General features: G+C 38.9%; 1 pseudogene; it reads right to left on the bottom strand.

Annotated features, from left to right (window-relative positions):
* Positions 1-15,881: 15,881 nt before the first annotated feature.
* Positions 15,882-16,453, bottom strand: LOC103267968 (annotated as a pseudogene).
* Positions 16,454-17,485: the final 1,032 nt, after the last annotated feature.

The following is a 17,485-nucleotide window of genomic DNA, read 5'->3' as shown; positions in this document are numbered from 1 at the left end:
GGGCAAGCTGTGATTCAGAATCTGTCTGCAGATCCCAGTATCCACTGACAGGTATATGGGCTCCCTGGAACCCACTTCCCACTGCCTTACAATCTGTCCACACAGTGGGGGTTTAGGTTTGCTCCCTGGAACTAAATGAGGTAAGAAAAAGGAAAATAATGGAAGAAGGGGGGGGTCAAGAGGAAGATGAAGTGAGAGAAGAGTAATGGGGAAAACAGACAGATATATCAGCTTACAAATGAAAAGAGACACAAAGACAGAAAAGAGAAAAACAAAAACAAAAAACCCTAGAGCATACAGGTAATCACACAAACACACAGTCCAATAAAATCCTGCCTATTGATGTAGACTTCCCCTACACAAACAGGGGGTCTAAGGAATAGAAAGAAGAAAGAAAAAAATCAGCAAAATAACAAAAGCAAAGCAAGTATGAAAATGTTATCAAAACCTGAATGAAAGAGGAAAAAAACTAAAACAAAAAGCAAATGAAAGTGAGCAAAGCAAACAGTCAAAAATAAAAAAATAAAAATAAAAACATAGAATAAAAACAAGAAATCAGACTGGTTCTGAGGTCCTTCCTGTATGTCTAGAGTCCCTTCAGCTCTGATCTCTAGCCCCTCCCCTCTGCTCTCATTACAGGCAGATAGGGTTACTCATAGCTTGGATCAGTTGCCACAGGCCTACTTTGGGAGGGATTTGAGTCAGATTTGGGTTCACTCAGCTTGCTGCCTGACAGGTCTGCCACACAGATCTGAGTTGTCTGTGTCTGTTTCAGCCTGGGGGAGAGGCTTCTGTCTCTCCTGGCTTGATGAGATTACCTTAGGCAACAAGTTGGAGGTTGTATGGAGCTGGCAGGGCAATGCAAATCTCTGCCTGGTCCTGGGTCAAAGAAAATGGCTGTGGTGGGTGGCTCCTCACTGGTCATGGACTCCTCTTTAGCTTTCCTGATCCTCTCTCCACTGATCAGATCCGGGGCTCCAGCTGATCCATTATGACAGGTGATGGTGTGGACCAGGTGCCAGGTGATGGGAGTCAAATGCTGTTCTCAGGTGCATTCACGCGAGCAGCAGACACTCCGGCATGTAATCTTGCTGGCGCACTCCAATCATAGGGCGGTGGGGGCTTGCAGTCACCCTCAGAGGGGGGACCCAGGTACATGCACCTGAGTATCCTCTCAGATAGACCTTCACACTACCACCAGTGCCCACCCACTCGCTCAGAGAGTCTTTATGAACATTTGCCTCCACAGAGACTCTTACAGACTGACCTGTTGGTCGCCATCTTAAGCTCCGCAGACCAATACTTTCTTAAATGTTTCTTGTAGAGCTGATCTGGAGGCAATGTAAACTCTTAGGGATTGAATGTCTGGGAAGGATTTTAATTCTCTATCACTGATGAAACTTAGCTGGGTAGTAATTCTTTTTGAAATGATTTATCTTTGAGAATTTTGAAGATTGGGCTCCAAGCTCTTCTAGCCTGAAGTGTTTCTGTAGGTAAGTCTGCTGCTATTCTAATTAGTCTTCTCTGGTCAGTAGTCTGACTTTTTTCTCTTGCTGACTTTAGGATTTTTTCTTTTACATCTACTTTGTGTAGTTGGGTTACTATATGTCCAGGAGTTGGTCTTCTCATTTGTTGTCTTGCAGGGGTTCTCTGAATCTCTTTGTTTGAATGATCACATCACTGATGAGATGAGGGAAGTTTTCTTGGATGATTTCATGGAATGCTTGTTGTAGGGTAGTCTATGTCTCTCTATCTGCCTCAGGAATTCCAATTAATCTTAGGTTTAGCCTCTTGAAATAATCGCTCATCTCTTGGAGGTTTTCTTCTGTCTTTTTAAGCCTCTTTTCTATGTTTTTAATAGTTTGAGTTAGTTCCATATTTTGGTCCTCAAGCTCTGAAATTCTTTCTTCTGCTAGAATAATTCTGTTTTCCATGCTTATCAGTTTGTTGTTTATTTCAGTCACTGTATTTTTTATTGCTATTATCCCAGTTGTCAATTCCTTTATTCTTTCCTCTTTCTCTCCTCATTTCCATTTATTCTCTCTTAATATCTTGATATCTGGGTTTGTGGTTTGAGACCAATCATTCTGGGAGCTCTTCATTGTTTGAGTTCTGAAGTCTGTATTCTTCCAGTGTCTGTGTTAGACTCATATTCTTCCTTTGGTTTTTCTTCATTTGTGTAGGTTTTCCTCTCCCCCTTTTTACCTATTCTTTAATTCTGTTGTTCAGTGATAGGAGGAATAGCTTTTATTTCTGTTTTCTCAATGTCTTATTCTTTCTTATGTAGCTCCTCTGGTTTTGTTCAGTTCTGAAGCTGGACTGTGGGTGGGGGCTTGTGCTTTTTTCAGTTTTGAGATTTAATTAAGGGGAGAGCTGTGATTCAGAAGCTATCTGCAGATTCCAGTATCTGCTGACAGGTGTGTGTACCCCTGGAACCCACGTCCCACTTCCTTACAATCTGTCCTTGCAGTTGAGGTGTCTGTTTTCCCCCTGAAAGCAAAATGAGGTAAGAAAAGGGAAAATAATGGAAAAAAGAAAGAGAAAGATGAAAGGGAGGTGGAGAGAAGGAAGAAGAAGAAGAGGGAAAACAGACAGTCATACCAACTAATGAATAAACAGAGAGATAAACAGAAAAAACAAAAAAGATAAACATGCAGTCATACAAACAAACAAAACCCCCCTGTTGGTGTACTCTCCCTCAAAAATACCCATACATAAACAAAAAATCTAAAAAAAATCATGAAAATAACAGAAACAAAGCAACTACACAAATGTAAACAAAAACAGAAAGAGAAGAGAAAAAAACTAAAAAAACAAGAAGAAAACAAAAAACAAAACCCTCACTCTGTGGTCATTTCTGTAACTCCAGGTTCCTTTCAGACCTCTGCTTTAGGAAGCAGCTGTGGTCCCAGCGCCTCCCCTCTGCTCTCAGCTCAGGCTAATAGGGTTGCTCTCAGCATGGGTCAGATGTCCCATGGACTACTACTGTTGGAGGAGGATGGATCAAATCTGGACTCACCCTACTTGCTGCTGCTGCTGTCAAGTCTCCCACTCAGGTCTGACATGTCTGTGCCTGTTCCAGCATGGTAGAGGGGTGTCTGTCTCTCTGAGTCTGTTGAGAAGATAGCCTCTGGTTACCAAGACGGAGGCTGGGCAGAGCTAGTCAGGGCAATGCAACTGTCGGCGGTGTCTCATCACCAGCGTTGAAACTTTATTCCAGATTTCCATGACTTGCCTTCTCCACGGTTCCTCCTGCTTGTGCCCAGTCTGCTGCTGCAGGTGGTGGTGTGGGCTGGGTGCTAGGTGGTGAAGGGCAGCTGTTCTCTGCTGCCCCCTTTCAAGAGAGCCCCGAAAATGGCAGATGATCCTGCATGCCCACGTCTCCAATCTCAGGGCCTATTCTGCTTTTTCTATAAGAATGTTTATCTTTGAGTAAAGAGATGAGTAGAAGTTGAAATGTTAAGGAATTATTTTGGCTAATGAGGAAGGAATTATAGTATATCATCACTTTAGAACCTTCAATGAATTAGTGGATCCAAGCAATGACCATCAATTGTTACAAATCACAAAAAAGAGACCTCCATACTTTATGTACGTCCTGAAGGAAGTACACATCCAATCCATTTAGTAGTCAAGAAAACAAATAAAGGAATACATGGCACTCTTAATCTGATCAAGCTTTTATATCAACTGACTAATTTACAGAAAATAAAAGGGACAGAGAATCATATCAGACATTCTATCAGCAAAATCCAAATTGTGGCAAACTACAAGGTAAGCAAACTACTTTCTTCATAATAAAAATTATGAGAGAGAAAGAGAGAGAGAGAGAGAGAGAGAGAGAGAGAGGGGCTCCATAGTACGGACAAAAAGGGATTTAAGAAATGTATTAACCAATTACAATGTATAGACCTTATTTTGATTCCAATTAAAAGCCACACAAAATAATATAAAACAGGTGAGAAAACTTGAATCATTACTAAATATTTGATAAATATAAAGGCATTTTTTAAACGTATAATAATGGTATTGTGGTTATGTTTTAAAATAATCCTTGTCTTTTAGAAATACATACTGAAATACTTACAGATAAAATGTTATGGATTTGCTTCAGAATGATGTGGGAGAGTAGGGTTGTAGGCTTTGTTGAAAAAGGATTGCCCATGTATTGATAATTCCTGAAGACAGATGACAGGTATAAAAAGTTAAAAAAAAAAAACCCCACAAAAAATATGCTAGATCTCGTTTTGAGAAAAGATTTAAAGGGATTAGGAGGGTTACAGGGGAAGCAGAGAGATCAGTTAAATAGCTATTGTAATAATCTAGAAGATAGATGTGGCCAGGATCAGGGCTGTTAACAGTGGGGGTGGGTGAGAAGTGTTAAGATTCTGAATACATTTTAGAGGTAGCACTTGCAAGATTTGTTAGAGTGAATGTGGAGTGTGAAAGAAAAGTCAAGAATGACTCCAAGCCTTTTCACCTGATAATTTTGGACAATGAAGTTGTCATTAATTGAGATGGTGAAGACTACTTTTTTAAAAAAAACAAGCAAATCAAAACAAAATGGGTTTAGGAGAGATGAACTTCATTTTGCTCATATTAAGTTTGAGATGTCTATTAGACTACCAAGTGAAGATGTTAATTAGTTTAATATATGAGTCTCAAGGGAAAAGGTTAAGGCTAGAGATAAAATTCAAAAGTTATCCAAACATGGCGTGTGGTTGGGATCACTAGAAGAGTTAATGAAATTAGGAGAAAAGAATTAGCTCTAAGTTAGAAACTCCAACATTAAGATATTTAAGAGATGAGGAGTGTCTTTGTTTATCTGGGCTGCTAAACAAAATACCTTAGTATGGGTAATTTATAAACAACAGAAATCTATTTCTCACAATTCTGAAGTGTGGGAAGTCCAAGATTAAGGCATCAGCAGATTCAATTTCTGATGACAGCTCTATGCTTCAAAGCTAGTGCCTTGTTGTGATATCCTCACATGGTGGAAGGGGCTGGGTTTCACTGAGCCTCATTTATAGAAGCACTAATTCCATTCATGAGGGTTCTGCCCTCATGACTTAGTCACTTCTCAAAGCCCCCACCTCTTAATACTACCTCATTGGAATTAGGACTTAACAATACATTTTGGGGGGATGTATACATTCAGACCACATCAAGGAGAAAGCAACAAGTGAAGCTTTGAAGAAGTTACCAATTAGGTAGGAGGACGTAGTATCCTGGAAGCCATGTAAGGAAGACAATTAGCTATGTCATGTACTGCTACATTGTCTAATAAGATGAGGACTGAGAATTGATCACTGGGCTTAACAACATAAAGGTGAGCAGTTGAATGGAGGCATGAGTGCTAAAACCTAATAGTAGGTTCAAAACAAAGTGGAAAAGAAAATGGTGACAGTGAATGTAAATAACTATTTCAAGGAGGTTTGCCGAATGGAAGGTGAAAAATGACTATAGAGTGAAATAGGTTCAAGTAATAATTTTGTTTTGTGTTGGAGTCTCTGTCATCCAGACTGGAGTGCAGTGGCATGATCATGGCTTACCACAACCTCGACCTCCTAATCCTTTCACCTCAGCCTCCCAAATAACTGGAACTACAGTTACACACCATCATGCCTGGCTAATTTTTTATATTAAAAAATTTTTTTTTGTGGAGATGAAGTCTCGCTATGTTGCCCAGGCTTGTCTTGATCTCTTGTGCCCAAGCAATCTTCCTGCCTTGGCTTTTCAAAGTGGTGAGATTACGGATGTGAGCCACTGCACTTAGCCAAAAGTTTTGTTTTAAGATTAGAGAAAACGCATGTTTATTGACTAATGAATAAAACAATCTAGAAAAGAAGGAATAATTATTGATATTAGATAGAGAAAGAAGAATTGCTCAGACTATGCCCTTGTGCAAGTGAGAAAGGAGCTAGTATGCAAATGAAGGAGTTTTCCTTTGCTAGGAACATGAACGAGTTCACTCATAGTGATAGGAGACATGGTAGTTGCAGGTAGGTGAATGAATGTGGTAGTGAGAGTTTGCAGACATTCTCTAATGCTTCTATTTCCTCAATAGAATATAAAGCAAGATTACCAATTAAGAATGAGACTGACAGAGGAAGATTTTAGGAGAGAGGAGATTTTGAAGATTTTGGGAGAGAGGCAAAGCTATGTGATAGTTGTTTAGGAGAATGGAAATACAGTATGATTCCTAGCCAGCATTAAAGACCTATTTGAAGTTAGAGATAATGAATATTAATGAAATCAGCCAATTTGTTTATTCTGTTTCCCTCCAAGCATGTTCATATGTACAGTTGTAAATATGGAATAGACAGAGAACTGGACAGAAATAGGGTTGTGTTTAATCAAGTACAAGGGCAGGAGAGTGGGGTGTATGTGAGGGAATGATTACGGTGGAGCATGGACTTCAAGCTGGACAAAAATAGAAGTGAGGCTATAAGGGATGAAGAGACAATAAAAATATGTTAGGATCAATGAATTGTAGGTTCTGGTGGGGTCAAAGGGTTGTTGGAATTTTCCAGATTCCAACTAGAGGGAGTAAACTGGAAAGCTAAGAGATGGTGGTCAGAAAATCGAATGTTTCAAATTGAGATGGCAGAGGGACTAGAGTTATTGGGAATCCCAAGGAATGAATTATGACCATGAGAATAAGTGACTGTAATAGTGCAGAGAGCAAAATTATTAAAGGCGTTGAGTGACAACACATTAGAAAGATAAGCATGCGGGCATTGAAGTCTATGAGAATTATGACAGGAATAGAATTTGGGGTAGAATCAGTGAGTCAGGAGTTAAAATCTTGAAGAGATAAGATGAAGGAAGACTGACATGGGGATTGTTTGAGGACTGCGACAGGAAAAGGTAGTTAGTGCTATAATTTGATGTAATACAATTTCAATGGATATTTCTATGGAGTAGGGAGATAGAATAGTCTGGTAGGAGCAGCAAGAAGCAAGGATGTCATTTTCTCAATCTCCAAGGCTCAGAAGTAGCAGAGTTTGGGAGAATGAATATCTACCCTTTGAGTGAGCTACAGAGGAAACAGCTATATAAAGGATTGGTAAAATTATATGTAAGAAATTAAGTGAATGTTCAGAGGAGATTTTGTTGACTGAATCTCAGAGCATATGGTGAAAAGATTTCAGGAGTTGAGAAGGGATAAGAAATGGAATCACAAAAGCGGATATTCGGAGCTTTATGGGAGTTAGAGTCCCAAGGGTAAGAATTGACTTTGGGTTTTTGTGGCAACTAAAACCAACAGGCATGAAGGTCATAATGAGATTTATCTTGATGAAAGTCTTTGATGAAATCTTTAAGTTCATAACTGAAGCTATAATGAAACAAACATGCAACCTTAATGCAGACTCAAGGACAAGCTTAGACTTAGTCATGAGTGAAATGCCTGTGGGCAAAATGTCCTCTTTGTAAAAGGCACAGGGTGGTATATGACATTATCAAGACCTTGAAGATAATGAAGTATTATTATTCATTACCTTCAGTTGACATCATTCAGTAATTATTGCTACTCTCAAAGATCTCCATTATCATAAGAAGATCTCAAAAGCTAGGCAAAAACTTCCTACCCTCTTGCCTGACAGGAATTTGAATAGCAGTAGTATCTTTTTGATTTACATACATTATACCTAGTGTTACATTCAAACAAAATTTGAAACTTGATATTTGATTTTAAAAGACAAGAGCATCATAACTAACTGGTCAATTTCAAAATAAAGAAATAGTAGTAGAGTGAAGTGCCTCCAAACCTAAAAAAAGATGGCATAAATGTTTATAGGCACACAGAAACTATAAGGGTTTTCTCTGTGCTCCCTAAAATTACCAATGTGTGATACAGGAAAAAACAGTGGGTGGAAATATTAATTTTTGTCCAATTCTTGTTTTGGTCAACCCACTTATTTTCTACTTGTGAGACCAGGCTTGTGTGTCTCTTCTTCACTTGTTTATAGTGGGAACTCGGAACTGTCATGTCTACTGCTGAATGTTAAGAGGTGAACAACAAAGGCATTGGCTGACTGGAAAAGGAGTGTATATCCACAGGATGGTGGAAGTGAAAATGTGGTAGTGAACAAGAAAAGAGATCACTATGGCATGGTTGCAGTTTTACTTATCATGTAGTTGGAATGTTTTGCATAGTCTGAAAACTCATGTTTGCTAAAACAGGAAGAGAAGGTTGGGATGGAGAATAGTACAATGTTTATGCAAAGATTTTAAAGATTTAAATGGAAGACAAGACTGGGAGCTTTAGTTATTAAATATTTAGGTTTTTTCTTCAGTCTCTGCTGTGACTATTGATGTGCAGGACATAACTTCAGCTCAGACTATATACAGAATAAAACTATGGTCTGTAAATAGTTAATTTATCATAGCTTTGTTGTAAGAATAAATAAAACACACAGGGCACAGAGTCCAATGCATTTTCATTCTTAAAATTTTTTTTACATTGAATTTTCGTTCTTAAAATTTTTTTGAGAAATTGTCCTATTGGTTTTTGGAATGTCTTAGAAATAAAGGAATGACTTCTGGTTGCAATGGACCTCTTTAGCTATTTCGATAAGCTCTCAATTGCTGTACTAGTTATATGCATCTTTATTTCTTTCTTTGAAAATTACTGTAGATCTTTCTTTTCACGGTTCCCTTCCTCTAGTCTCACTCACTCATTCTTTCAGGTCTCAGCTTCAATATCTTATCTTCAAAGGAAGCCTTATCTAACTTCACAAGATAGACCAATTATTCTGTAAAATATCTAAGATGTAGAGTTAATATACTCACTCAACTTTCCATGTCTGCATCTTAAAATATTAAAGCTATGCTCTCAAATGAATAATGAAATTAAAAGTGCTAATCACAGAGGGCTTTCTTTAAATTTGTGTTTTGAGCTGGTGTCTTGCTCTGTCGCCCAGGCTGGATCACCACAGCCTTGACCTCCTGGGCTCAGGTGAGCCTTCTGCCTTAACCACCCAAATAGCTGGGACTCTAGGCACATGCCACCGTGCCTGGCTAATTTTTTTATTTTAGTATTCTTTATTTTATATACATATAAATCTGTTGAAGAGTCTTCTTAAGTTGATGTGAACATTGCCAAGCTGCAGGTTATTAAATATTTTAAATAATGTTTTGCTATTTCTGATGCTTTGTACATATTTCTTCTCAAAGATGCATAACCGAGGAGATTTATTTCTCAGATGAAATAAGATGTGATAGTCTGTTATAGACTGCAATGTAGAGGGAAATATTTGTGTCTTGGGAAAATGATTCCTTGAGTCAGCTTCGGCTATAAAGCTCTCTCATGTGAAAAGTGGTTCAGATTGTATTTCTAGAGTATTCCTTTTAGCTCTGAAATGTAGGCTATGGTGGTGGCAAACAAAGAACCAGAGAATTGGGAACACAGGAGGCCAAATTATCTTTCTGGTTTTTTTATGTGTTGTATACTTTTTCACTTTCAGCTGCAGATTAGAAGAAATAGTCCCGATTTTCCAAACAGACCAACTGAATTGACTCTGCTCCCTATTTGTGGCCTTGGGCAAGTTACAGGCAGCTTACTCATTTGCAAGATGATGACAATGCTACCTTATTCCCAGAGATGCTCTTGGATGAAAAAATCTAGCGAAGATAATGTGTCTGTTGCATAATGGGCACTTAATATGTACTGCTTTCTCTTTTATCAGTTGAGGGTTGGGCTGAAAAAACCAGCAATGTTTTTTGTTGAACAATATCCTTGGACACTTCAAACCAGGTCCCTCCCTCCATTCTTTTCTTTTTTTCCCTCATCTTATGTAAAAATGTAAAGATTGTGGTTTGGGTTATTTGTAATTATGAGGAGGATCATCAGGGAATGAGGAGAATGGAGTTTATGCTTTCAACTATCCATGTCTACATCTTAGATGATTAAAGATACTTATTATTCTTAACTGAATAATGAAATTATAAGTGCTAATCATAGAGGTGTTTGTTTGTTTGCTTGTTTTTTGAAGTGGTGTCTTGGTCTGTCACCCAGGTTGGCTCACTACAGCCTCGACCTCCTGGACTCAGGTGATCTTTCTGCCTCAGCCTCCCAAGTAGCTGGGACTACAGTCATGTGCCACTAGGCCCGGCTAACTTTTTTATTTTTTATTTTTGGTAGAGATGAGGTCTTGCCATGTGGCCTAGGCAGCTCTTGTACTCCTGGGATCAATCAATCCCCACCTCAGCCTCCCAAAGTGCTGGTATTACAGGCATGAACCACCACACTTGGCCACAGGGTTTCTAGATTATAAAGGGGCCCATGAAAGTAGAGAGGTAAAATTGGTGGGAAAGCTAGACATTGGTTTTTTGGTTGTTTATTGGTTTGTTTGAGATAAAAAGATAATAAAGCTTTCTTAAAAAGCTTGAGATAGCCGGGCTTGGTGGCTCAGCCTGTAATCCCAGCACTTTGGGAGGCTGAGGTGAGTGGATTGCCTGAGCCCACGGGTTCGAAACCTACCTGGGCAACTTGGTGAGACCTCATCTCTACAATAAAAAAAAATCAAAAAAATTAGCCAGGCGTGGTAGTGTGCCTATAGTTCCAGCTACTTGGAAGGCTGAGGTGGAAGGATCGCCGGAGTCCAGCAGGTCGAGGCTGTGGTGACTGAGAGCATGCCACTGCACTCCAGTCTGGGTAACAGAGTGAGACTCCAACTCCAAAAAAAAAAGCTTGAGATAGAAATTTCAAATGTAATCCACAAGTATATTGTCCAAAACTAAAGAGAGCCTGTCCTTTTTAAGTGGCATTTATAGGAAAAATTCAGTGCTACTTTATTTGGCTAACAAAAAATTCCTCTATCTTAATGTATCTCATTATATTTTATATAATTATATTTTATTTTTATGGTACTGGTCAAATTATCTGGAAATGATAGATCACAAAGGTAAATTAGTTTAGCTTACAGCTAATGCAAATTTTAGTTATTTAAATAATTTGTTCTGCTCCAAGGTTTTTTGATTCTTACCAATGACATATAACCACAGTATCTTTAACTTCCTGTAGATTACTATAACATTAGACCTTCTTACATTGGGAACAGAATTTCAACCAATCAGTAATTACAGGCTATAGACATTACAGTTAAGTTTTTATAGTTACATTCAAATGCTGGGCCAACCCAATAATTCAATTCTCCTATTCCAGTTTCCTGACTGCTCAAATATTAAGGATAAGTCTTGAACACAGACTAAGCAGTTATACTGTTAATTCATGTACCAACTTTCATAATGTTACTGTGGATGGTAACATTAATTCATCCATGCTGAAACAGCCCTCCTTGCTGTTAAGCAAGTTTTATATTTATCTCCGAGTATTTCATGTTCCTTCAGCACCTAAGTATTGCACACCCTCTTCTATTTCTCGGTAATGCTCTTCATTCATACTGCATTGAAAAGACTGAGAGCTATCTCATCAACTCTCTTAATTTCTCTCCTCTCCAATAGGAAAAAAAAAGTTTTTGTATTATCATTTCTTCCTTTCTCTAATTCTGATGCTTGGGCCTTCCAGCCCTTCCTACCTTCTGTGATACGTTGCTTCATTAACCATCTCCTTGTATCATCAATCTCTCTCTCCTGTCCTGGCTTTCCCCCAACAGACAGACATGTTTCTCTCCTCAGTCCTGTTATCATCTCATCTATTTGTCCTTTAGGATCTCACAGTATTTTACTAACACTTTATAAAGTGGCCAGTACCTTACACTGTCTAAATTGCACAAAAAAGAATGTTCACTTGCCTCTGATAGCTTAGGAGTCATGCCCTAGTGAGCCTTGGTGAGATTTTTAATGCAATTTATATTGTTGTTGGAAGCATTTTTGTGGGAACAAATCAATAAAATTATTAAATGTTAAAAAGCACATTATGTGAGACGTGTTGTTTACCTCACGCTGTCTGTTCTGGGCACTGAGCTCTTTATTACAGAGTCAAGCAGGGCTTGTTGGTTCTGTGATTTCATTTTACCATGCTTGCAAGCTAATAAGTTAGCCTATTACTGTTTCATCAACTGTTTCATCCATGCTGATGGAAGACATGTGTTTTCCGGACTGAGAGGAAAGAAGCAGGTGTAGCCGGGCTCGGTGGCTCAGCCTGTAATCCCGCACCTTTGGGAGGCTGAGGTGAGTGAATTGCCTGAGCCCGTGGGTTCGAGACCCGCCTGGGCAGCGAGACCTCATCTCTACAATAAATCAAAAAATCAGCCAGGCATGGTAGAGCGTGCCTGTAATTCCAGCTACTTGGAAGGATGAGGCGGAAGGATCGCCGGAGCCCAGCAGGTCGAGGGTGTGGTAACCGGGTGCGGCCACTGCACTCCAGTCTGGGCGACCGAGTGAGACTCCGACTCAAAAAAAAAAGAAAGAAAAAAGAAAAAAGCAGGTGCGTAAGTTTGTTTGTACTGGCTCCACCTGCCTCCCTGTCCCATGGGGGTGACCTAGAGGGCCCAGCTGGAAACCTGCGCGTGCAGTTTGTTGTGTTATAAGACAATGACACTGAGCTTGGGATTCCACTGATTTTATGGCAAGGAATAAGCAAGATTGTTCTTTGTATGACATTACTTTATCACTCAGAGTTGCTTGCCACAAACTCAACCTTGAGAAATGGTCTGTGCAAGGAGTGGTCAGGGCTTTACATCTTGGCACACTCTGTAAAGATCTGCAGGATGCTAAGGGCCAATGGCAGATGGCCTCTTCTGATGGGTCCTTTCAGTTCTGGAATCTCTTTCTAATAATACTTAGGGAAAGAGATTTTTCACATTAGGATTTTTAAACACAAGAAGTACGCATTTTCATGTACAGTTGACTTATGTATAGTCCTATAAAATTAAATATAAACAAGTGGGATAGTGATGTCAATTTCCATTTCCTCCTTAACAAGCATTCATCTCTGCTGTCGTCCAATCTAGATTGTTTCTCTTCCAAGACCTCCTAGTCTTCCTTTGGAAGACTCTTATTCCTTACAAATCTACCATGGGATGGAGATTGCTGTTTCCAGAAATTTCATTATCTCTGCCCATGTGCAGCCCTAAGAACTTACTTTAAAGGTAATGTTTTTCTAGTATGGGTACTGTGCACCTTGCTTTCTTTGTCATGCTCTGTTTTCTGCAATGGAAGAGGCTATGATCTACTCCCTTTGGCATGAAAAGTTGCTATCTAGACTAAAACTAGAATTGTAATAGGGCAGAAACATGGCCACCCTAATGCTTTCTGGGTAACATTAATAGGTCATCTTCCATGCACTTGCATCACTTCAGGGATATTGTTGTTTAGTCATTTTATTCTAAGTATTATGTAGGTTGCAAGCATTCAGGGAAATAGGATCTACATTTTAAAAAAATGAATAGCCATAATGAATTCAATGGTACAACACTAAATTGAGTACCTATAGTTTATAATTATCATTTATGTAATAAATATAATATGTGGCATGCCTATACCATTTCTAAGTATAATTTCAAATCAAATCAACACTCTTTTGTCTTTCAAAATAATATTTTAGTCCTATATGTTGATCTAATTAGTGCTATCAGCAAAGTTCACAGAGTTGACTTGCATCTATTTTTTAAATTTGTTTGTCCTTATTGTTCAAGGAGTTGAAATGACTTGAGTAACCTGTGAACACAGAGAGAAAAAGAAATTCACCAAGATTCTTGATAATTTTCCTGAAACTTCAGTTTTATTTTGCTCTTTCAGAATTGAACAGTTTGGATCCCTTTTGGGGGCAGCATGGGAGGTTATGCTCAGTGGATTACCAAAGGCTCATAACATTCTGAGAAACTGAGTAAAAATAATAGAGAAATTGTTTTTCTTATTTTTAATTTCTCCTAACATTAGTAACTCCCTGGGTGGAACTAACATATATTTAGAAACTGCATAACATCTCAAGGCTATTTTGGTGCTAGTGAATAAATTATACTTTCATTCTACTTGACTAGCACCTGATGGCCACTCCAATGGATAGTATAGCGAGGCAGTGTTACTTGGAATTAGGAACTCTCGAGAGCGCCACTGGGGAATTAGATCATTTGGGCTTAACATTCAGTGCAAAAATGTACTAGCTATATGATCTTGAGAAAATTAAATAATCTCTAGGCTTCAAACTTCTCATATGTAAAATAGTGATAAACAAAGAACATAGGACTTTTTGGATGATTAATTGAGATAATCCATGGAAGCACTTAGCGTAAATGCCTGTCACATAATATTCACCCTATAAATGATAGCTCTTATTGTTCCTTGGGATTATAACAATATATCAATAATAGCAATACTTAACGAGTACTTACCATGAACTTGGCATTACTTTTAATTTTTTTTTGTTTTTTGAGTTGGAGTCTCACTCTGTTGTCCAGGCTGGAGTGTAAGGGAATGATCATGGCTCACTGCAGGCTTGTCCTCCTGGGCTTAGGCAATCCTTCCTCCTCAGCCTCCCAAGTAATTGGATTACAAGTGTGCACCGCCATGCCTGGCGAATTTTTTGATTTTTTTTTTGTAGAGATGAGGTCTTTCTATGTTGCCTATGCTGGTCTTGAATTCCTGGGCCCAAGCAAACCTCCTGCCTCTGCCTCCCAAAATGCTGGGATTATAGGAGTGAGCCTCCATGCCTGGTCATCTTGGTAGTGTTTTAAGCATTTTCTAAGTCATTAACTCATTTAATCCTCAAACAATCAGAGCCAGTGATCTTAACACAAATAATTTTGTATTCTTAGATCAGACACACAAAAATTAAGTATTTTACCCTGCATCAAGCTTTACTAGTATTTATTGCAAGAAATTACAAGGTTCAGGCTTAGCAGGGAGAATCCCAGGGCACCATCACTGCCACTCATGTCCTTTCTTGCCGAATCAGGATTCACTCTGGCACAGATTATCGGGTGAAGTCTTTAGGTAAGTAATGTGTGTGGTGACATCATTTACACAAAAAAGGAAACTTTTTCGGTAATGATACTTTTCCATTGTGTACTCAGTTACTAGTTTACATGACACTCTTCAGGGCCACGACACATAATTTCCTAGATTCAGGATGTGCTTATCATAGCCAGTCAATACAGACTAGGTACATCCTGCCGAAGTCATTCCATAGATTTGAAATGTCTCACCAGTGTCAACGTGTTTGCCAGGATGTTTGTCATTAGGTTGTCTACAAGGAGATTTAACTAGGCCATGTTTCTTTCTTTCCTGGAGGCCTCCCTCTAATGAAGAGAGAGGATGGGTTGCAGGAACTACTTCCTTCCCAGGCATGTAAAGTTCCCAATTTAAGGTTGAATAAATTGGGGCACCGGGAGGTTAAGTTAGTTATATAAAGTCAAGTAGCTAGTAAATGATGGAGCCTAGGTTTTAAAAAATTACAAGTTATTGCATATCCACATAGATGAGGCACTGAATTGCATAAAACATTTCAACCAAACTCACATTTAATATTACAGTAACCTAAAACTTGAAAGAAGAAATTTCAATAGATACATAAAATATATGTATCTATCGCAATACATTGAGAAAGAATATTATACAGACCTCGTTTTCTTATGGTCCCTTCTTAGGAATAGGACCACCATATAGTTATGCAAATCAGAAACCTAGGAGTTAGTCATGAGTTTCTTCACCCCCATATCCAATACCACCCCTAACAAATCCCATCATTTCTTTTTTTCTTTTTTTATTGCTGAAGGAGTATCATTTATTGAATTAAATAATATAGGCTTCTTTTTTGTCTGTAATTGATGGACATTTGATTTTAAAAAGACACTGTTTGCATTAGGTCACCACAAAGTAGATTTACATGTAGCCATCAACTGAATAAAAACACAAGAAAGTTTCAATGTGATCCCAACAGAGATACTCTTTCCTTAATGATAACAAATTAAATATTTTTAGAAGGTAAAACTATTAAGTTTACAAAACACCAAAACACTTTATTTTTAAGAAAAAGGTACAATTTCTCATTTTCTATGCTTGGCATAAATTTTAATTCTTTCCAGTGGAACCAAAACCTCCTGGGCCCCTTTTAGTGTCATCTAAAACTTGAACTTCTTCTATTTCTGGATAAAAAATCCGTTCACAAATGAGCTGCACAATTTGGTCACTTTTTTGACTTCAAACTCTTCTTTGCCAAAATTAAACAGCACAACACCAACATTTCCTCTATAATCTTCATCTATGACACCAGCTCCTACATCTATAAAGTGTTTTGCAGCCAAGCCAGAACGTGGAGCTACTCTTCCATAACACCCAGAAGGAAGAGCTATCTGAATGTCCATTTTCACAAGAGCTTTCTCCATAAGTCGTATTGTATAATCATAGGCACTGTACAGGTCATAGCCCGCGGCCCACGCGGACCCCTGAGTAGGGGCCGAGGTGTGCTCGGGAGAGCCGGGAGAAGTGGAACTGCATCGGGCCGCTTGCTGGGGGAAATGGCATGGTTCTCTTCAGAGCAGGGCATGGCCGAGACAGAAGACCAGCGGAGGGAATAAGAGGGCAACGTGAGGTCAAATCCTGTCATTTCTACCTCCTGAATAATGATTTATTTTGCTTCACTTCCCCCCCCCCACTCATCCAAGTACTATATTCTCTCTCCAGAACTATTGAAATAATAAATTTACACGTGGGAAAGTAGCTTAATTTGACTCCACACCGTTTATAAAATGATCTTTCCAAAATGCAGCTCTGATCATGTCATTGTCTTACTTAAAATCTATCAAGAATTTCCATTCTTGGGTCAGGCATGGTGGCTGACACCTGTAATTATAGCACTTTGGGAGGCCAAAGAGGGAGGCTTGCTTAAGCCTAGGAGTTTGAGACTTGCCTGGGCAACATAGCAGACTCCTCCTCCACAAAAAGTTGTAAAACATTAACCAGGCATGGTGGCGAGTGCCTGTAACCCCAGTTACGGCAGGAAGCTGAGGCAGGAGGATTGCCTGAGCTCAGGAGTGAACTGTAATCATGCCACTGAACTCCAGTCTGGGCAACAGAGTGAGACCTTGACCAAAAAAAAAAAAAAAAAAAATTACTCACACACGCACCCAAAAAAATAAAAATAAAAAAGGAAAAAAAACCTTTATTGTCTTCTAGAAGGCACAGCGTGGTCTAGCTCCTAACTGTTTCTAGTCTTAATTCACTCTATGCTCCCTCTGTTTTCTGAACTCCAGCCACACTGGCCTTTTTACAACTCTTGTAATTTCAGCGCTTCCTCTTTCCAAATGGCCTTTGCATAGGCTGTTTCCTTGGCTTAGACATTCCTTCTTTTCCCTCTTGGCTGATTATTTATTCATCCTTCTTCAGTTCAGCTATTTTTTTTTTCAGTGAAGCCTTCCCTCACCTGCCTGACAAGGCTACATTTCCCAGTTATAGGCTCTCAACACATTGGCTCTAGGTAATTTCACTGAGAAATGGTTAAGCGACAGTCAATTCTATAAATGACCAATCTGCTGAAAACAAACTTGGCAGTGGACAATTTGCAGAAAGATCAGTTCAT

The sequence above is a fragment of the Carlito syrichta genome, unplaced genomic scaffold, assembly GCF_000164805.1.
Source record: "Carlito syrichta isolate Samal-C Ts95f unplaced genomic scaffold, Tarsius_syrichta-2.0.1 Scaffold308645, whole genome shotgun sequence".
Lineage (NCBI taxonomy): Eukaryota > Metazoa > Chordata > Mammalia > Primates > Tarsiidae > Carlito > Carlito syrichta.
The sequence above is the reverse complement of the archived record's forward strand: the minus strand, read 5'-3'. Positions and strand labels throughout refer to the sequence as shown.